A 22,681-nucleotide genomic window follows, 5' to 3' on the forward strand; every position below is an offset into this window, starting at 1 on the left:
TTACAGCCTGGTGTTTTTCTTGTTTTAACATGGTTTGAACAGTTGGCCCCCTTCGATTGCCCCTGTGATTGGCACAAGAGTAGGCTACAATCTGTTTACACCTCCATCTAGGGTACAGTTTCCCGTGTACGTAGAAACTTTTAGGCCGAACTTTAAATATGTGAGAATGCAGCTTTAGACTAAACTTTTTTTGAGACAGGGTCTCCCTGTGTCACCCAGACTGGAGTACAGTGGCATGATCACTGCTCAGTGAAGCCTCTACCTCCTGGACTCACATGATCTCCCATCTCAGTCACCCAAGTAGCTGGGACTACAAGCATGTGCCACCATGCCCAGCTAATTTATTTTCTGTTTTTACCGGAGATGTGGTTTCACCATGTTGCCCAGGCTGGTCTTGAACTCCTGGACTCAACCCATCTGCTTGCCTTGGCCTCCCAAAGTGCTGGGATTACAAGAGTGAGCCATCATGCCCAGTCTAGGCTAAACTCAACAATGTTCCTGACCAAGAGAAACACTTTATACTGAGGGGTAGAGCAGTCAGGGGAGCTTCTTCCCAGGGAGATGTAAGAAAGCACACTTAATGCCTGGAACCTGGCAAGTCCTCAATAAACAGCAAGGTGGCAGGGAGAGGAGGAAGAGGAGGAAGAAGATGCAGACATATAGGAAGCCAAGGCCATGTGCCCGCGTATCCCAGAGAAACCTTTGTGTAGGTGCCAAACTTTAATCTGAGATGCCATGATGCCAATGGCCACTGAGGTCTACAACCCCAGAATGCTTGGCTTTATGAAGAGTTGACAGTCTGAGATGTAGACCCTCAGTGAGAAGGGTGAGACCAGATGGCAAATGATGCCCCCTGGGAAAACTGGCAGATGCTCCAGGGCTGCAGGATTGGAACTTTTGCCTTGCGGTAGTTTTATCAACATCATCTGAGAACTTCACTAACTAAAAAGGCCCTGTCTGCCAACCTTCCTCCCCGGGCCTTAGCATTCTCAGCTTTTCAGTGAGGAGTTTGGACATGTTATCTGAGCTCTAGCTATCTAGTCTAGACTTCTGCTCATCGAGTCTATGATGAAATGACAAATTAAATGTGGATATATACAAATATATGCACACAGGTAAACTCATGTTATATAAAATAGCCACTTGGTGGTTCTGATGGAAAAATGGTTGTTCTGTGCCTTATCCTAAAGTCTTTATACAAAATGTGTGTGTTCTTAATCCTGTGTTAGTGGGGGGTTATTCATCTGCTTGTATTGAGAGATGGGCTGAGACAGAAAGAAATACTCACATAATCCAGTGTTTTCAATTATAGTAGGAAAATGCCTACCAGGAGAGGGGAAACGAAAGCTGTCTTTTTTTTTTTTTTTTTTTTGAAATAACAAAATTAAGAAAATTAATTGCTGCTTGGTGGAGGGGGAGGGGAACTCCTGAAGCAGGTGTTATTATTATAATGCTCATTACTCAGGTGAATGTGGTAGAGAAGACCCCTACCTAGAAACCAGAGAAGGTCCTACCTGGAAACCAGAGTCTTTATAATAATAATAATTATTATTATTATACTTTAAGTTCTAGGGTACATGTGCACAATGTGCAGGTTTGTTACATAGGTATACATGTGCCATGTTGGTTTGCTGCACCCATTAACTCATCATTTACATTAGGTATTTCTCCTAATGCTATCCCTCCCCCTAGTCCCCATCCCATGACAGGCCCCGGTAAGTGATGTTCCCCACCCTGTGTGCAAGTGTTCTCATTGTTCAATTCCCATCTGTGACTGAGAACATGCGGTGTTTGGTTTCTGTTCTTGTGATACTTTGCTCAGAATGATGGTCTCCAGCTGCATCCATGTCCCTGCAAAGGACATGAACTCATTCTTTTTTTATGACTGCATAGTATTCCATAGTGTATATGTGCCACATTTTCTTAATCCAGTCTACCATTGATGGACATTTGGGTTGGTTCCAAGTCTTTGCTATTGTGAATAGTACCACAATAAACATACGTGTGCGTGTGTCTTTATAGCAGCATGATTTATAATCCTTTGGGTATATACCCAGTAATGGGATGGCTGGCTCAAATGGTATTTCTAGTTCTAGATCCTTGAGGAATCACCACACAATGGTTGAACTAGTTTACACTCCCACCAACAGTGTAAAAGCATTCCTATTTCTCCACATCCTCTCCAGCATTTGTTGTTTCCTGACTTTTTAATGATCCCCATTCTAACTGGTATGAGATGGTATCTCATTGTGATTTTGATTTGCATTTCTCTGATGACCAATGATGATGAGCATTTTTTCATGTGTCTGTTGGCTGCATAAATGTCTTCTTTTGAGAAGTGTCTGTTCATATTCTTTGCCCACTTTTTGATGGGGTTGTTTGTTTTTTTCTTGTAAATTTGTTTGAGTTCTTTGTCGATTCTGGATATTAGCCCTTTGTCAGATGGGTAGATTGCAAAAATGTTCTCCCATTCTGTAGGTTGCCTGTTCACTCTGATGGTAGTTTCTTTTGCTGTGCAGAAGCTCTTTAGTTTAATTAGATCCCATTTGTCTCTCTTGGCTTTTGTTGCCATTGCTTTTGGTGTTTCAGTCATGAAGTCCTTGCCCATGCCTATGTCCTGAATGGTATTGCCTAGGAGAAACCAGAGTCTTAATGAAGGTCCAAGACTGCCTTTTAAATGCACGAAAAAAAGTTATTGACACAAATTGTAAGTGCCTAATGCATTAATGCCTAGCTCTGTGGATTGTGACTTCTGTCACAATCTGTAGCTCTAGCTCTTAATGTTACTAGCAGCTCCTGACAAGTTTGCTCAGTGGGTCTTACAGCCTTCAGGCTACAATGGTTCAGATTTGGCTGACCCTGTAGATGCAGAGAAGGATGATCATGCTTTAGGAGCAGAGTATAACTTGGGTATGTGTATGTGACCTATTCTATAGGAAATGGCCCCATGGCTTTGATATGGGTACCTTCTTTTTGTCTTTCTTATCTCTGAGCCAGGGGAGCTGGGCTTCTGAGTTGAATGCAGTAGTAGCAAATAGCTTCCAAGCCAGAAAAAATTCAAACCCCAAGCCTTTCCCAAGTAAAAAGGCAGAATGCTTGGATGGTGTTTTGTTGCAATTATGTCAAAATGTGAATGTGGAATTGTATTTTTTGTTTTGTTTTGTTTTTCTTTTTTAAGATGGGGTCTCATTCTGTTGCCCAGGCTGGAGTGCAGTGGCATGATATTGGCTCACTGCAACCTCTGCCTCCTGGGCTGAAGCCATTCTTCCGCCTCACCAGCTGGGAATACAACAGGCACAGGCCACCACATCCAGCGAATTTTTTGTATTTTTGTTAGAGACGGGATTTCACCACAGCCCAGGGCAGTCTTGAACTCCTAAGCTCAAGTGATCCACCTACTTTGGCCTCCCAAAGTGCTGGGATTATAGGCATGAGCCACCAGCGCCCAGTTGGAATCATATATTTTTAATTATGAGGTGTTATCACATGCACCACAGTCATGTCTGACCTTAATGATACCTCTGACCTTGCCTCCATTCTTCCCTCCATCCCTAAACCACCATCCTCCTCTTCAGCAGTCCCTGAGCCTGCCCTCATCCTCCTAGCTTTACACACTATGGAAAGAACATTGATGTTATTCATCACCCCTGAAAAATGCTGCATGGAGCCCAAGAGTTACTTGCGATGGTGATGTCAGTGGGAACAATTCATTATTCTATCAAGCACTTGGCATGTCAGTCAATGAAAAAATATGTGCTTTAGAACTGACAGCTCAAAATAGTCTTTTCAGCTATTGGCATGCCAAGATTTTGATGGTATAATGAATTATTCTTTAAACCTATCATTTCATCCTATCAATTTGGTCCTATAGTCTTTTTTGGGGGGAGGAAGAAGGGGGCGAACTAAATTATAGAACTTATCTCAACTAGCAAGCAAAATAACTTTGCTACCTGGGAAGGAAAGACTAGAGGTGTGAGAAGTAGAATTAGAAAAAATGTTCCTCAGGGAAGAAATTGAGGTAAATATATATTACAATTCACATAAGTATGGGGAAAGTCCCTGATTTTTATGTGTCTCTTGGGCATAAAACATAGTTTATTCTCATTGACCACCTGTAGAATTTTCATCCTCATTTTCCATAACAATGCACTGGAAAAATCAGAGACAATTTATTATTCTGTTTACATTGTTATGCAAGCTTGCTGAGCAATATAGTTCCTGATTATTTAGGACGTGCAGGTGTTTAGGGTAGTCTTGGATTGGACTTTGAGTTTGGTTGGAAGATCAGTTTTTCCCAGTTAATCTCCATATATAGATAACTTTTCCCACACTTGATGTATGATTTTCTTACTCTCATGTGGCTAATTAATTCTGTTCATTCTCAAATCTGACCTCTTCAAAGATCTGCACCCATCTCTTCTCCCCTGAGTGTTTTGAGACCAGGGTGAGAAATTGGACAGCTTGCTGGCTTTATGGGGAGTGTTTAGCACGTTGGCATGCATTTTGGGTGACTTCTGAACATGGCACAAAGCATGTTTAGGTTTCAGCTGGTTGCTTTCATCCTAAAATGTCAGCTTTATTTCTAGGAACAGCAGCTGCCCCCCCCCCTTTTTTTTCCTGAATATCTCCGCTGAAATGCTTGATGTAAATGGTTATTTTCATTCCTGTTAAATAATGCCTTGTTGCTACAGCAATGGTCATTTTAAATACTGTCACAAAATAACAGCGACACCAATTTGTTCTCAGGATTGGGTCCTAATTGTTCACCCATTGTTTGAAAATAGAGAACTGCCTCATTAATCCACTGCAGAATATTAAGCATTTCATTAAAATATTGCCCAGAAAGGAGAGTTACTTCAAATCCCCTTCATGTGTCCTTCATAGCCAGCAATATTATCTATTCTGCATTTTTAACTATCAACCTGAAGAAAAATCTGGGCATCCATGACCTTTCAATTTGTGCTTCAAAGAAAACATTTCTTAATGTTGTGTAATAAATCAATCATTACTTGCTTAATAATCTCAATGCATGTCTTTGAAGTCAGCAATCCACAAGAGAGGCTGGGATTTTTAAAAATTGACAACTCTCTGGTCATTTCATGTAAACTGTGTTTCATTGATTTGCTGTGAAACCGTACTTGGTATTAGCTGCAGGTAAAGGCACGAGATCATGAAGAACAATGAAAAATGAAGAAAGACACACATACACACATATGCACATTTTCATATAATTTCTGTAATGCGTAGGAAATATGATGTTTTACTACTTAAGTATTTGAAATGTGTCAGATAATACTAACTCCACTTTAAGTCCAACTTGTTTTTGTACTTACTATATGTATAAAATGGTTTGTATAATCTTGAAATGACAATTTGCAACTGTATTTTCTAGGATTCTATAGATGCATTATTTAAGATGAAATTTGTCCAACTTCTTTCTATCATATTTTGTCTATTTACCTTGATTTCTTTTATTTGAAGACTTTTTCAATTTAGACATTTTTCATTGTACGAAGACCATCCTAGTTGCTTATTATTAATGCTCTGTTTATTAGACCAAAAAAAGAAGCCCTGGATTTTTATTTTATTTTTTAGAAGGGCTTCAGATAATGCAGTTGCAGATCCACTGCTACTTTAATGACTAACTGCTGAATTATAGGTTTCCTGATTTGAAGTGTATTTAGAAAAAGCAACAAAATGCAATTAATCTGATAGTAATAGGAACGGAAGTTAATATTGGCCTGAAGCTAAATTGCTCATTGTAAACATCTAGCCTGAATAATTTACAATCACAAATGCTTACTTCTGGTTCCTAAAAATGTCCTCTCAGTTGCTGCCTGTACAACTCAGCTTGTCCCCATTCTTCAGAGAATTCTACCCAGACATTACCAAGGTATTGTCTTGGTCACTGTAACAGTGACAATGACTTTCTTTGCACTTTCCTGGATCCTTCTCTGCAATGGAGAGCCCCGAATGGCATCTCAGGGAATGCCCTTGGCGAAGGGCATCTCAGCTCACAGGTCGCCTGCTATATGACCTTGGGCAAGACATTGAACCCCCCACCCCCTGGGCCACAGTTTAGGAAGACCTACCTTAAAATAGTCATGGTAAAGGATCAGCAAATAAAACATGGCCTGTTACAGGAACTCCAAAAAGCTCTGGCACTCCAAAAAAGGGAGAGAAAAATGTGCTGCAATATTTCACTGGTTTGGTTGGAGCGGGGGCACATCTCACTTATAACTCTCAGGCTCAACTTGGGAAATTATCACCAATTGCAGGGTGACGCTTCACTCCTCTCTGCTGCTTTCCCCATTACCTTTTCCATCATTTCTACTCAATAATTAATACGGAGAGGCTTTTCTTTATTGAAACAATGCTCCCAAAAGGTTTTTTACATCTTCTCTAGGTTGTTTCACTTGCCTTTTATCTGAACATTTGAAACACATTTAGACAGAATAGGTTTTATCTGTTATTTTTGTTCCTTTTTATTTCTTGTGTAGCTACTACTTGTAGTAGTATTTCATTATAGAAATATATGAAGATACTGCTAGAAAAAAATCACCTAAAGGATACTATATTTTTCAATCCAGACCTAAGCTGTGCACACACTCTCCTCCACAACTCTCCCTTAAATACATACATTTTACACAAATTTTACACACATATATATATATGTAGAGATAATTTTTTTTCATGTGAGGCCATATATGTGTGGGTGTGTTTGTATATATATAATATATATATTCATTAAATGCATATTTGTGGATAACCTGTTTATCCACAGAGGATTTAATGAATACCTCTCTACTACCATACAATTATTTGCATCAGCATTTTAGAGTTCTGTGGATAATTTCATTAAGCCAATCCCATATTGTTCGACAGTTAGACTCTTTCTATTTACTATTTAAAAACCAACTGCCTTCGATATCCTTGCATAAAAACCTTTGTGCATCTGTCCAGTTACTTCCTTAGGATAAATTCCTAGATATAGCACTACTGGGTTCCAGGGCATGCACACTCTTAGAGATTTGATCACGTATTGATAAATTTAATTCCATCCAGAAATGTGGCACTTTTTTTTTTTTTTGAGAGATGGAGTCTCACTCTGTCACCTAAGTTGGAGTGCAGTGGCGTGATCTCAGCTTACTGCAACCTCTACCTCCTGGGTCCAAGTGATTCTCCTGCCTCAGCCTCCCAAGTAGCTGGGACAACAGGCATGCACCACCATGCCTGGCTAATTTTTGTATTTTTAGTAGAGACAGGGTTTCCCCATGTTGGCCAGGCTGGTCTCAAATTCCTGACCTCAGGTGTTCTTCCCGCCTCGGTCTCCCAAAGTGTTGGGATTACAGGCATGAGCCACTACACCCGGCCAATGTGGCACTTTTAATCTAGCCCTCAGCATATATGTGAGCATCCAATTACCCACTTTACTCATGGGATATTCTAAGCTGATGGACGCAGAGTAGCAGAATAGCTTTTACACAAAACATTGTGCGAAATATGGAAAAGATTACCCATATGGGATCAATCTTTGTTTCCTGTATTGAAACAATTCTAAGTACTCTGGTTAGCAAGGCAAGTTTCAACAATGATATACAAGACAAGGATCATGACTGAATAAAAAGCATATCTGGCTCTAGAGGGCTGGACCACACACCAGGAATTATTGTTTTTGATTGAATAGATCCAATAAAAGAGCAGTGGCGTACATTATTTAGACAGCTCAGTGGCTGTCACTTTGCAAACTAGGTTAAGTAAAAAAGGTTACACAGGTTAATTAAAAGATAACAACATGCAGTTGGACACAGTGCTTGGGTAATTGTTTCTTCCACTTAGATAAGTATGCAATGCATATTACGGAGGTTTAGAAAAAAATAAACTTGTGTGACAAAAATGGGACCTTTGTATTTAAAGCTGGAGTGCTCTTCTTATATTAGATATTTATAACCTAGACACATAATGAAACATTTTCAAAATTATCTACAAACATTGAATAGCAATACTGATCAGTGAACTTGGATAGTTTCTAATTGTATAAAAAAGATGACATTAAAAAACCTTTTAAGGGGCCAGGCACAGTGGATTGCACTTGTAATCCCAACACTTTGGGAAGCCAAAGTGGGCAGATTACTTGAGCCCAGAAGTTCGAGACCAGCCTGGGCAACCTTGCAAAACCCCATCTCTACAAAAAATACAAAAAAATTAGCCGGGCATGTTGGCATGTCTATAGTCCCAGCCACTCAGGAGGCTGAACAGTGGGGATCCACAGGCCCAAGAAGTCAAGGCTGCACTGAGCCATGATTGCACCACTGCACTCCAGCCTGGGTGACAGAATGAGACCCTGTCTCAAAACAAAACAAAACAAAAAATCCCAAAGCCTTTTTATATGGTTAGCTTCCAAGATACACAAAAGTAAGGTGAATAGTACAATGGGCGCCCACATACCCATCACTCACTCACAAGTTATCAATATAATGGTCAATTATTTTATCTATACTCCACTCCTTCCTGCACTGGAATATTTTGAAGCAAATTCTCAATGTCATATCATTTTATTCATAAATATTTTAGTGTATAAAAAGGTGATTTTGACAGATTGATCCCAGTTTAGTTTTCTGATCCAGCCTTATCAGAATATCTTTGTAAAACATGATTATAGAACCTCAGAAAAGTCATTTGACTTCTCTGAGTCTCAGTTTCCTGTTCTGTAAATGAGATACTTAGACATCATAGTGGTGATTATAGGAGATAGTTCAAGATAACATAACATCAAAGTGATGAAAAAATTTAAATAATCTAAATAATCATCATTGCCATTATCATCATTGGAATTCAGATTTTATAGGTAAATGACACGGGAGCATTGAAAAGTGGAGTAATAAGATGTAGGGGCTTAACCATAAAAATGAACAATATAATGGCATTCGCAGAAATCTGGTTGGAGTTGGAGACCATTATTCTAAGTGAAGTAACTCAGAAATGGAAAACCAAACATTGTATGTTCTTGCTTATAAGGAGGAGCTAAGCTATGAGGATGCAAAGGCATAAGAATGATACAATGGACTTTGGGGACTCAGGGGGAAGGGCAGGAGGGGGTGAGGGATAAAAGACTACACTTTAGGTATAGTGTACACTGCTTGGATGATGGATGCACCAACATTTCAGAAATCACCACTAAAGAACTTTTCCATGCAACCAAACATCACTTGTTCTTCAAGGACTATTGAAATTAAAAAAAAAAAAAAGCAAAATATCAAAAATTTCAAGCCTGAAAAATAAAAGATGTGGGGGCTTAAGAAGCTGCTGGGAGAGACGAAGATGGAAAATGTGGCAGATGTATTCGAAAAAGGTGAAGTAAGATATACATGATGAAGGAGTGTCTGTGCAGACAGCCAACATTCAGACATGGGGGAGAGTAAGGACATGAGTGTCTGATGGTGGTGGTCACTTGTCAGTGCTCTGCTTCTAAACAATAGGATAAGAACTTGGGGAAGTGAAACATCAGTGGAAGATTGATGAGGAGGAGACAGAACTTGAGTTTCAAAAATGTTAAGTTCCATTAAAGGTCAAAGTCTATCATAGTAATAAATACTATTATAATGGAGAAGTTGAGCTATATATGGAAACAATTGTTAAGTCTTGCCTGATGGGTCCCTCATTTCCAGAAATGATTGATATCCCAAATTTATATGTGACCCATACATTTAAGTCATCCCTTGGAATTTAGTTTTGGGGGGATTTAATTGGTACTCTATTATGCTAATCTTATCAAATGAAACTGATTAAATTATTTTGAAATCTTGGATCCTAAATGGCTATTACCCTGGCCACTGGCCACCTCCTCCTTCTTCTTTTTTCTTTTTTTTTTTTGCTGATATCAGTAACTTTTCAATTCTTCATCAAAAAAATCGCATACAGAATAATCGCACAATGCAGAATCTTTCCAGATGCTTGTATATTTTATGTTCACCAGCAAATTATTTTTATTTGGATATATCAGAAAAGGCTCCAGACACTAACTTAGACAACCCTTGCCTTTTTTCAAAATGTATCTATCCTATGACCAGTTTCAAAAGGATCGAATAGCCACAGAGGATACTTTCATGAATGGCATAAAGGAGTTAATGGCTGCTAACAGGTTCACTGGGGCCATGCCTCTCAGATACCATTTGCAATTAACAAGGACTTCAGGTGCCTTAACTAGAAGGAATGGATAACATGGACATTTTACTGGCAATGCTAGGGAGAGAAATGTGTAGGGCAGGAGGGCATTTGGTGTCTTTAAGTCAAATCACCCAAGAACAACATTTATAAATCACATTAAGGAGTTTAGATTTTATCCTCAACAGTATAGCTTCCAACAAAAATGGGAAGCAACATAATCATATTTGGATTTTAGAAAGGTCACTCTGGACTAGGGGAAATAGTAAGGAGAAGAGTGTAGAAGTCCATGAAACAGAAGAGTGACAACTAGGACGGAATAACGTGGTAGATAATAGCAGTTAGAATTGATAAGCCTTTGTTATCATTTGGCTGCAGAGGGTGAGGGAGAAGGAGGAGATAAGGATTCTACTCAGGGTACAGATTTGGAAAACATGGTGGATGGTTGCGTAGCTTGCTGAGATAGCAAAGGCAAAAGAGAGACAGGTTTGGAAGGAAAGATGGCAAGTTCCATTTGGGATGTGCTGAATTTGAGGTGCCTGTGAGCTATCCAAATGAACATTTCTGGTGAACTCAGTCTTGGAGCTTTGGAGAATGGATGTCATGGGCATAGAAATGGCAGCTGAAGCCACAGGAATGGATAGGATCATAGAGTGCAGTAAATCAACATAGAATACAGGTGAACACACAGGTGCTGAGCACTGCTTACATCAACCTCTCTGGTTTGGAGTTTCCCCTGGTATAAGTTTTTTTTGAGAAGAATCACTCCCAAGGTCAGGGAAGAAATCAGCGTCATCAGGGAAGAATATCATTCGATATTTGAGTTGGGAGAGATTCTTAGGGTCAAGTGGCAGATTAAAGATAGCCATAAATTTCTGGACATTCTTTCCATCTACAGGTGGAGTGTATTTCTTGCCTTCCCACCTCTTAATTCTTGGAGGGCTCCACAGATGCTTTCACCAATTCAATATGGCAGAAGTGACCCTGGGCCAGTATCAGAGGACTGGCAGCTTCCCATTCCTGTTGTTTGGAGTATTTGCTGTTGGTGCCCGAGCCACCACTGAGAAATCTGAACTACTACTCGGCTGGAGAGACTATGTGGCCCTTGGATCCATGTAGAGAGAGAGACCCAGCTGAGCCTAGCCTTCCAGCTATCTCTCCAGGGCACCAGAGGTGTGAGTAAACCTGTCTTGACCCTCCAAACCAGCTACCAGCTGAACACTACAGAGCAATTCCTGTGGTCCCAGTCAACAGTTGCCATATGGAGCACAAGAATTGCTCATCGGAGCTCTGCCTGAATTCACACCCCACTAAGTTGTGAAATACAACAAAATGTTTGTTGTTTTAAGTCACTGAGTGTTGGGTTGTTTACTCAGCAATAGCGAAGAGAAACAGTTGTTTCTACCATATTCCCTTGTAATCCAATTTTGTAAAACATTATAGCATCAGAATCAGTTAAGCCAAAAGGACCTATATGATGTATTCAAACCCGTGTTTCCATCTGTAAATCAAGGATAGTAATACCTGTCATCCCTGCTTCTCAGAATTATTTTAGGGCTCAAGTGAGATAATATATGTGAATGCACTTCATAAATTATAAAGCACTCTACAAATATATATGAATTTAAATAGAATTGTAAAGCACTCTACGTTTTTAAGTTTAATTTAAATATTTAAGTTTAATTTAAATAGAATAAATAGAATTTCATTGTAAAACGAAAGTTTTAAACTGACGAAGTTTTAAAACAGTGTTAAATACACAATGTTAATTAGCGTACTTATAATTTTAAGTTACATTGAGATTAATCAGAATTATTTCAACTCTCCATAAGTTGATTCAGAGGCTTTTCATTCGTTTTTCCTGCTTATTTAGTATTTTGATTCTTTGCAAAAGGATGGGAGTTCATTTTCACCTTGTGTTGGTCCAAAGAGCTTTATTTACTTAAGGAAATTGAACAGATTCATTTTGGTCAAGATCAAGGAGATTTGTATCCAAATAAACAGCAGGTACGAACTTCCTTGGATGACTTGGTTCTAGCTACAGATGACTAGCTTTTAAACATTTGTCACATTACCTCATTAGTAAATTGAATTACAAAATTAGCATCAGTTGCTCAGCAATCTGGTGATCTGGTACCAGTTTTCTTCAGGGTAATTGAATTAATTTGTGTAGTTTAAATGCAATTTAAACTACAAAATTATTTTGTGTAATTTAAATGCAATTTTTCCATCACGATGCCTTGGAAAAGTGAGTGGATGGAGAGTTCAAATTGAATTGCAATCCTTCAGAGGAACATAGCGAGGGATGCTTTCTAGTGTTGATCTTTAGTTGTTTGACACATGCCTGTAATAGCCAATTCGAAATAATGGCAGCATAAAGTCAGGTGTGAGGTGGGGGTCAGCCACGGTAGCTCCTGAATCTATAACATTGTTCTACTTTGGCACTATTGACAATTTTGGGCCAGATAATTCCCTCTTGTGGAGGCTGTGCTGTGCATTGCAAGATATTTAGCAGCATCTCTGACCTCTACCCACTAGATGCCAACAGTAATCCCTGACAATCAAAAACGTCTACAGACATTGACAAATGTCTCCTAGGGCCCCAAATTGCCCTCTATTGAGAACCATTGCTGTGGACAGTCGAGTGTGTTTCTCATTCTAAAGAGCAAACAAATTTTGCCCCAAACTCCTCCTCACTTCCCATCCCTACCTCCCTAATCCACAGCTTTACACATTATATACATTTCTGTTTGATCAGCCCATCTCTGGTGGTATTTTTTATGGGCAATGATCTCTTGTTTATCCCCTTGATATTTGACAATAGACTGCTCTTCCTTAGCCCCAACTTGGAAACTGACATCCACATTTGAAGGTGATTTTTTAAAGAAGCCATCCTTTAAAAGGTCATAAAACACTTGGCATTAGGTTCTTAGAGTGTGTGATGAATATTTTAATAGTTAAAAATGTAGCCAGGCAGCACAAAGAAATGATTTAATGTTGTAAATAAATCTCTTTGTGGGATTTAATGTGCAAAAATGGACAGCAATGGCTTTAAAAAATCATTCCCCAAATGATGAGATCTATACGATGGCACACTCTGTATGTTGGATCCATATCTGGGGAGTGTTCACTGTATCTTTCTTAGATATTGGAAGAAGACACTAAGATCAGTTTCTCTCTTAGGACCTCCATCTCTTTTTCTCAAAACTAGAAGCCCATAAGTTTGACTTTCTGGGAAATAATACTGATACCAGATCTCTGGAGAGTGTAGCATTCATCATGGTCCACTAGATGATAATAATAAATAACAACGTGGAAGTAGTGCTTGTGTTGTATCAGGCACTTATCTAAGAGCCTTACATGTGTTATACTCAAACTTGCAGACTACGTCAGGAGTCGACCAACTTGATATGGCCCGATGGCCAAATGTGGCTACTCCTTGTTTTTGTACAGCCTGTGAGCTAAGAATATCGTTTATATTTTTAAGTGGTTAAAAAAAAGATTAAAACAAGGATATTTCTTGACAAGTGAATATGATATGAGATTCAAATATCAGAGTCTATTCAGCAAGTTTGATTGGGACATGTCCACACCCATTGGCTTACATATTGCCTGTGGCTGCTTCATGCTACGAGACGGAGCTGAGCAGTTGCTACTGAGCCCATGGTCTGCAAAGCCTAAAGTATTTCGTGTCTGGCCTTTTACAGAAAAAGTTCGTTGACCCTTGAGCTAGGTATTATTACTGTCCACATTACAGAAGTGAAAAATAAAAGCACAGAAAAATAAAATAGTTTGTTCCAAGTCATGTATCGGATGTGTGGCAGGGTCAGGACTTAAACCCAAATAGCCTGGCATCAGAGATCCTTCAGTCCACTGTGGTATCACAATATGGTGACAATAAAACTTGCCAGTACAGAACTCTTGTTAAAAAACAAAAACAACTCCCTGTAATTCAGCTCCCTTTATTATACTTTCCAGCCAGTTCATCTTTATTTTCGTACTTCCAGTCCCTGAGCAGCGATAGCTGAATGAAGCGCAGAGCCTTTTGCACTCCTCAGGCTGTATATATATTCCCTTCCAAATTTCTAAGGATGAGTGTTTATAATTTTCCTTTTATCTAGGGGGATCCTGCCATAAAAGGAAGCACCCTTGAGGTGCAGTGAACAGAGGGCTGGGAACTAAGGCAAATAGCTGGCTTCCTGTTACAAAGGAACCAGTGAGGAAGGAGGAAATGTCAAGGACAGAAGGACAATTTCTAGGTCTGCTGTAATGGACATTTTAATGTCTGTGTAGAACAGTTAGGAACTTAAAAAAAAAAAAAATCTCATCCAACAACTTGGCCCAGAATTGGCCTTGCTTCATTCAATTTATCCATTTTAGAAGATGAAAGCCTGCGTTGTCTGCCAGGATTTAGCGTCCAGTCCCAGGGAATCATTGTGTTTCTAATCTGATGTTTGGACCATGACGCCAACCCCTCTGCCTGCTGGTCAAGATCAGTTCCTCTTTTTGTTATGTTGTTAAAAGGCCTTCGACACAGACTGGTTTCAAACAGCATTTGGCTCCGTAGGGGACCAACTCACAGTCCTTCGGTTTTATTTTACTTTTTTTCTGGCATTTAGAGAGGAGTTCGTTCCTACTAGCAGAGGACTGTAATAATACTCATTTTTAAAAACAGCTCCCCCAAAATTGAGTACGGAATGTTCTAGATCCTGACTAGGGTGGTGGTTGCATGAGTGTATACATTTGTCTCAATTATAAGGGCATGAGAGGGGAAAAAAGCATGAAAACTAGATAGAAAAAAAGAAGAAGAATGAGAATAGTTAATTAGAGCACCTGTCTGAGGCTGGGTAAACCTAGAATTACTCTCTAGTAATCACTTCTAATTCTTAAGATTTCTTCAATCCCAGATCAAGGTATTCCCTTGTGGGAGGCTTACATTCATTCCCTCTAATTTGTGTTCTCCATTCCTTTGAAAGCAGTCATTCTAAGGCCACATAAGGATAACTGATATTTATCCCTATAAATAGTGTCAGAAAGGTAATCTTTCTCTGCTTGTCTCTTTATTATGTCACACTGGACTTAGAATTAAATAAAGGTAGAAAATCTATCTACTTGAGGTGGGGGGCAGTGAATGAATTTGGCGTTTATTTCCTCAAACTTGTAAGGAAAGTGAAAGTGTAAAGATAAGAAATGTGACTTTAAAATAAAAAAGTCTTTGGTTGCAATCATTCATCATGCCTCTGATACAGATTTCCAGTCTTAGATATAAATATTTCAGGATCAAGACGCTTTCATCTTTCTCTGCCTTGCAAGAAGGGAAGATTGGAAACAATCTTCCTTAAAGTAAGCAGCTTTAATCATTGTTTCTAAATCAACTGAACTGTGTAGGGAAAAAAGGAAGATATAAGAATCCTATAATCCCTTGTTTAGTTGTAATGAAAATGTCCAGGCTGAGAAGGGAACAGATGGATTTTGATTAATTTCTACTAAGACCAGCAAGTATCAACCTCAATATTCTTTATAAACTTGTCAGGGTAAATGTTATGTAGTCATAAGAGAATGAAGAAAATGTTTTAAAATAAGATTTGTAATTGGGTTATGAATAGTTAAAGAGGATATACTTAAAAACATGATCCTTAGCGACATGTCAAAAAGGCAGATTCATTGAATCACAGCAATTTTTTTCAGAGACTCTTTCAGATTTGTTCCTTTAAAAAGAGGTTGACATTTTAAAGAAGAGGACTTGTACCCATTGCCCTGGGTATCCAGTGCAGTGGGCCAGAACATACCCACTGCATAGGCTTAACAGTAAGAAGAATGCAAACAAGACTCAAAGAGCTGAGAAGCTGCACCCTGGATTCGACATTTATGATTCCAGGATGATAATTGAAAACAAAGATGAACTTTACCAAGACATAATTTGGAATGAACTTAGACAATTCAGTTGCCACAGTTCATTAGTTTTATGGTTGATATTTAGGGTGCTGAGGGGCAAACTCTCAGCTTCCCTTGTCCTTTGCAGAACCTCCTCATTCCTCCAGTCAATCAGAGAACCAACTGGGAAGAAGCGCAGAAAAATCCAGGGGCTTAGAGATTTAAATTCGGCATTAATTTGCAATTAGAAATGAAGTTTTTAAAAAGGCAAAGAAAGAATCTGAAGTAGCATCAGTCCCACATTTGGGTAGAGTATGAGGTGTTTACCTCCAACAGAAAATCAATAACTGCTGGTTTTAGATCTAAAAGTACTTCTGCTGTCTAGCTTTGTCTTCTTTCCAGTGTAATTTTACATTTTCTATTACTTTCTGCCTGGTCTATGAGACAGCCACAGACTGAGGGCCGGGTGAACAAATAGAATCTTAAATATAACCTTCAGTATCATCGATACTTAACAAATTGCCAATTAAAGGCAGTATTCGTCATTCAAAAACTTCTCAGATCTCGTTTGAAAACAAAACAAATTCCAACTGGGAGCAAAAATGTGATCTTTTTTTTTTTTTTGTAAGGCTCTTTCTGAGCAGAGAACATATGGAAAATGTTCTCTCCTTCTCAGGTATAGAGTGATATATTTACATAGAGGAAATGGAGAATGATTAATGAACTATGTGATTGTTGTGCCTCCCGTCACTGGAATGTGGTGAGTAGTAAATGAATTAGGCATTCATTCAACAGTAGATACACCATTTTTTTCTGTTATCTTGTCATCATAGCTGTGACTGGGAAATAGGATCTACTTAGGGACAAGGATGCTGAGCTCACTGTAATGGAAACAGGCTGTTTGGGAAATTTGATCCAAGGATCATGATTTTAACTTGATAGTAGCCCACCTTTCCGGGAGCTCCTGTTCATTTTCTCTCAGTTAGGCCTATGGGTAGAAGAGGATGCATCCATCAGAGTGGCCTCCGTAGAAAATAACTGGGACCAACTTCTCCATTAGGCACAGTAGGCGCAGTGCCTAGGGTCCATGGAGTATTTTCATTTCTTTTGAAATTGGAAAAAAAAAATGATTATAATCCAGTCTGGATGACATGCCTTTATATCAACACAATCATAAAATATAATTTTCAATGGCTTTAAAAAGTTCTCTTTTAAATTTTTTATTTTCAATAGCTCTTTTATAGAGGAAGGAGGTCATGTAAGTAGGAGTGCCAAGGGCCCACAACAACCATGATGTAGGCCTGGAAGCTGGGGCAAACTCCAAGATTTTAGTGGAAAAGAATGATGCAAAGGGGCTCTTTGCAAAGGTATGACTTGAGTGAAGAAAACCAGGAAGAGGCGGCGAAGCCCTCAGGGGTTAGAAATCATGGGACGCTATCACCACCTGTGGGCCTGAAGCCACAAAAGAAAACACCTCATTGGCCAAACCCAATTAGAAACCAGGGGTAAGGGAATCTAGAGGTTCAGTCCATCAGCTCCAGAGGACACAGAGCCAAGCAGAAGTACAGGCAAGAGCAGAAGATAGATTAGAGTTGGGAGATGGAGTTGTCAACAAAGAATAACCAATTCAAGGACCCAAATTCCAATTACGTCCTGTCTCTTTTTTTTTTCTTGAGACGGAGTTTTTGCTCTGTCACCCAGGCTGGAGTGCAATGGTGCGATCTCAGCTCACTACAACCTCTGCCTCCTGGGTTCGAGCGATTCTACTGCCTCAGCCTCCTGAGTAGCTTGGATTACAGGTGCCTGCCACCTGTAATTTTTGTATTTTTTTTTTTGTAGTTTTCGTAGAGATGAGGTTTCACCATGTTGGCCAGGCTGGTCTGGAACTCTTGACCTCAGGTGATCCACCTGCCTCGGCCTCCCAAAGGATTACAGATGTGAGCCGCTGTGCCTGGCCCTGTCTCTGGAATTTTTGAGGGGGTAAAATTGCCTTTGTGAAGGATTAATAGGATTCATGCATGAATTATAAAAGTAGAAACTTATTTTCACTTTCAAAAAGAAAAAGATTTGAGAGGATAGTACCCTTCCGGGAGCAAAGGGCCCAGGCTTTCTTGCTCAAATGCTTTCTTTTTAAAGAATCTGTCCTTTAGGGGTTGTGTTTCCTAGCCCTTTCCAATCAAGGCTCAACCTTCCTTTCTAGCCCAGTGAGGAGACGGTTGGAGAACTGGTCAAGAAAAGCCTTCTGAATCAGACTGCCTGACCCAGCTCCATTATTGAATAGCTGTATTACCTCAGTTTCTGTATCTGTAAAAATCGAATAATAACAGTACATGCTTCATAGGATGGTGGGGAGGATTAAATGAAATAATAGTAGCAAATATTTATATAGTGCTTATTATGAGCTAAGCACTATTCTAAGCATGTTATGTATGTTAACTCATTTTAGCCACACAGAAAAACAAAGATTAAAACCTGAAGAGAGACCAGTTTATGATGGTATTATTTGGGTAACAGGATGTGGCTGTGCTTGAAACTAACCTGTCCTGGGTTTTCATATATGTGAATCAATAAATATTCTCTTATTTTTGGGAGAGTCTCTAAGCCAGTAACATTGAATTTCTGTTATTTGCAACCAAGACAATTCTAATAAATGAGATATCATATAGATATAGGTATGTATATTGATATGGTTTGACTCTATGTCCTCACCCGAATCTCATGTTCTGTTGTAATTCCCAACGTTGGGGGAGGGACCTGATGGAAGGTGTCTAAATCATGAGGGCAGATTTACCCCTTGCTGTTCTCATGATAGTGAGTGAGTTCTCACTAGATCTGGTTGTTTAAAAGTGTATAGCACCTCCCCTTTGCACACTCTCCCTTTCCTCCTCTGCCATGGTAAGAGGTACTGGCTTCCCCTTCATCTTCCACTATGATTTTAAGTTTCCTGAGGTCTTCCAGCCATGCTTCCTGTACAGCTTACAAAACTGTGAGTTAATTAAACCCCTTGTCTTTATGAATTAGCCAGTCTCAGGTAGTTCTTTATAGCAGTGTGAGAATGGACTTATATATATGTATATTGTATATATTTATATGTACACAAATATATGTTCATTAGCTAAATAAATTAAGGAAGAAAAGTGATAGAATTCATAGGTAATGTTGTTAAACTTTTATAGACATTGCTATAGGAAGTCTCTCATTAGAAAAGCTAATAAGACCGGGCACAATGGCTCACACCTGTAATCCCAGCACTTTGGGAGGCTGAGGCGGGTGGATCATGAGGTCAAGAGATCGAGACCATCCTGGCCAACATGGTGAAAACCCATCTCTACTAAAAATGCAAAAATTAGCTGGGTGTGGTGGCACGCACCTATAGTCCCAACTACTCGGGAGGCTGAGGCAGGAGAATTGCTCTAGCCCAGGAGGTAGAGGTTGCAGTGAGCCAAGACTGTGCCAGTAAACTTCAGCCTGGTGACAAAGCGAGACTCCATTTCTCTCTCTCTCTCTCTCGCTCTCACACACACATACACACAAACAAAAAAAACCCAAAACTGATAAAAGTGACTTCAAATTTGTTCAGTGTCTCTGGTGCCAAGTGATTGTATGTATATTTTTCAACTACCCTATGAGGGAAGTTTGAATACTATTCCCACTTTATAGAGGAAGACAGGAAGCACCAGAGAGGTGGAATAACTTTCCCAAAGCCAATTAGCTGCTGAGTCAATTGAGCCAGGGTTCAAATCCCGATGCCTAACTCCAAAACCTGTGCTATTTTATCATAGTAGTCTTCCTCGCTGTGACATACTTAGAATGTATGAGGGGATGGCCCATGGGTTTGAGCCAGTGTAGTTTTTACCATCTTCTTTCATTCCATCAGAGAAGGCTGGGATAACTACAAGAACTGCAAAGGAGGATGAGATCAGAACTGCCGCCGTGATGAACATAGCTCACAGTGAAAAATGAACTCTGCATCAACTTTGGAAAGGTGACCCTCTCTCCTCAAAGTAACCGAAATGATAGAGGCTTTTCTCTACCTGTTGGCCACATGCTGTGTAGGCATTAATAGTAACATCCCCAACACTAACTTCTGCAGTGATAGAGCAATTGTCTTGCCATATTATGTGCTTTGGCAACAATAAGAGTCTGAAGTGGTACCCACTGGGCCAAACCCAGAAGTGAATTCCTTCCTAAACCCAGAAGGGAATTCCTTCCTAATGACTTTTTATTTGTTACCAGTCTTCCTGCCCTTACTGAAGCAAAAGGGAGGCCCTGATCATGGGTGGAGGCCACAGAGAAGGGGGGACATTTCCCTGGACCTGAGCATGCAGCCTCTCAGTTCCCCAGAGAGGGGCTGGGGTCAGGGTGGGGGCTTGAAGGGTGAAGGAACATCCTCAGTCCTTTTCAAGCCTGTGATTCCCATCTCTCGGGATTAATATCAAATACTTGCCTATCAAGTTTTCTCTGACCTTCCTTCCTCAGGCCCAACTTCTTTCTTCTGCCTGTGTGCTTTCATAGAGCATTTATTAGATCACACAGCAATACTTTTTCCTTTAAAAATGTATTTCCCCTAGGCCGGGCGCAGTGGCTCAAGCCTGTAATCCCAGCACTTTGGGAGGCCGAGACGGGTGGATCACGAGGTCAGGAGTTCAAGACCATCCTGGCGAACACGGTGAAACTCCGTCTCTACTAAAAAAAAAATACAAAAGCTAGCCGGGTGAGGTGGCGGGCGCCTGTAGTCCCAGCTACTCAGGAGGCTGAGACAGGAGAATGGCGTGAACTTGGGAGGCGGAGCTTGCAGTGAGCCGAGATTGCGTCACTGCACTCCAGCCTGGGTGACATAGCGAGACTCTGCCTCAAAAAAAAAAAAAAAAAAAAATGTATTTCCCTTTCTTTATAATACAAAAGTCATTATATTGTAGACTACTGGAAAAAAGAAAAAACTCATAATTTTATCACTTAAAAAACTCATTCTTACTATGTGTACTTCCTTTCTTTCAAAAAATATTCTAGGTTTTTTTTTTTTTTTTTTTCCCGAGACAGAATCTCACTCTGTTGCATAGGCTGGAGCTCACTGGCATGATCACAGCTCACTGCAGCCTTGACCTCCTGGACTTGAGTGATTCTCCCTCTATGCATAATTTTAAATTTTTTTCTAGAGACAGGATCTCATTATATTGCCCAGGCTGGTCTCAAACTCCTGGGCTTGACTGATCCTCCCACCTTGGCCTCCTAAAGTGCTGGGAATACAGGCATGAGCCACTGTGCCCAGTCGAAAATATTTTACTTTTTAGTTAAAAGCCTGTCACTCCAAAAGGGTAATGACCTCTTTATATTTTAGGCGGCTAGTGCATAGTAGGTGCCTGGACAATATTTGCTGAATCTGGCTGGCACAAGCCCAATGTTGATTTTAACTTGCTTTTTAAAAAATTTCCAATTAGTCACATCAAAGTCATCTGGAAACCTCATTAGCCAACTTGAACTAGTGAGGAAAAAAGCTTCTTCTAATGATGGAATCCTCTGTCCATCTCAGGCTCTTGGTTCTTGTATTCTAACTCTTTAATTCTGTCTCTGCCTTTTTTTTTTTTTAAACAGCTTTATTGAGATATAATTCATGTACCATAAAATTCACCCCCTTTAAAGTGTACAGTTCAGTGGCTTCAATATATTGACAGAGTTGTGCAGCCATCATCCCTACTTAATTTTAGAAAATTGTCTTCACCCCAAAAAGAAACCCTATGTATATTAAGAAACCACAATAAGCAGTCACTCTCCATTTCTCCTTTCCCCATCCCCTGGCTACTAGTGTCTTTCCTCTCTTTGTAGATTTCCTTATTCTGGACGTTTCATAGAAATGAAATCACACAATATGTAGTCTTTTATGATTGGTTTATTTCATTGAGCAAAATGTTTTCAAGACTCATCAGTGTTGGAGAATGTATCTTTTTTTGAGATAGAGTCTCACTCTTTCACCTAGGCTGGGGTGCAGTGGAGCAGTCTTGGCTCACTGCAGCCTCGGTCTTCCGGGTTCAAGCAGTTCTCCTGCCTCAGCCTCCTGAGTAGCTGGGACTACAGCCACACACCACCACACCCAGCTAATTTTTGGTATTTTTTCTTTTTTTTTTAGTAGAGCTGAGGTTTCACCTGTTGGCCAGCGTCGTCTAGAAATCCTGACTTCAAGTGATCCGCCCACCTCAACCTCCCAAAGTACTGGCATTACAGGCATGAGCAGTCATGCCTGGCCTATCTATCAGTTTTTTTAAAAAATAACTTTTTACTGTTGTTTTGCATGTTTTTTTTCTATCTACTTGTCCTTCACATTCTTTGAGAGCTCCCTAACTGCCTATGGCCTCTGTTATCTGATATTTGCCTTCTTTGTCCAAGCAGTGTGATATCTCCTGTATCCCATTGCTCAAGACTCCAAGGATCAAATAACAACCCTATTGGAATTTGCCAGACTCTAAAAAACACTGTTTATTTCATCTTTATGTAATATGATTAGAAAGCAAGTCTATTTGAAAGTAACAATCTTACACACACACACACATACACACACACACACACAAAGAGATATACATACAGAACCGTTCCAAAGACTACATAGGCAACTGGGAAAAGAAAAATAAGATTTCCAGAAGAATATGTC

Source organism: Colobus angolensis, unplaced genomic scaffold (genome assembly GCF_000951035.1).
Source record: "Colobus angolensis palliatus isolate OR3802 unplaced genomic scaffold, Cang.pa_1.0 Scaffold26, whole genome shotgun sequence".
Taxonomy (NCBI): Eukaryota; Metazoa; Chordata; class Mammalia; order Primates; family Cercopithecidae; genus Colobus; species Colobus angolensis.